We start from the raw sequence: 733 nt of genomic DNA, 5'->3' as shown, positions 1-733 counted from the left end.
CATCCACTTTTGTATCCAGTTTCATTTCCAGACTTTTTGTTTTTATAGTTCATTTCTAGTACCTTTCAAAAATACTTCATTGTGTTTTTTTTCTATTACTTATAATAACAATAATACCTGATTAGCTACAGATGATCTCATTAACTCTTCTTTCACCCCAGGTCATTGTGAAAGACATTAAATGAAATAGCCCAAAAAGTCTTTGCTTTTTATGTAGAAATGCATTAAAACAAGTAAAAAGTCATACTCAGAATTAAAACACTTGATTATTTTGGTGGGTGGGAGCTTCTGTGTGATACTAAAGTCCTGACCCCCTCCTTGTTCTGATGTCACTGATTTTCATCTACTCCGACAGTTCACTTTTCGTCTGGTTGTTGTTGTTAACTGCCATTGAGTCGATTCCGACCCATAGAGACCCTGTATAGGAGTTCCAAGGAGCAGCTGGTGAGTTTGAACCATCAACCTTGCAGTTCAAGTGACTTTGCAGTCTGACGCATTAGCCCACAGCGCCACACCAGGACTCCTTTTGTCTGGTAGGAGTGTCTTTTGGAGGTTTAGAATGAATATTGGTCCCTGAGTGGCACAAACAATTTGTGCTTGACTAAAAGGAGTTCTGGGAGCTCTGGTAGCGTAGTGGTTACGAATCGGGCTGCGAACCTAAAGGTCAGCGGTTCTAAACTACCAGCTGCTCCGCAGGAGAAAGATGAGGCTTTCTACTCCCGTAAGGATTTAC

The sequence above is a fragment of the Chrysochloris asiatica genome, unplaced genomic scaffold (assembly GCF_000296735.1).
Source record: "Chrysochloris asiatica unplaced genomic scaffold, ChrAsi1.0 scaffold00380, whole genome shotgun sequence".
Taxonomy (NCBI): Eukaryota; Metazoa; Chordata; class Mammalia; order Afrosoricida; family Chrysochloridae; genus Chrysochloris; species Chrysochloris asiatica.
The sequence above is the reverse complement of the archived record's forward strand: the minus strand, read 5'-3'. Positions refer to the sequence as shown.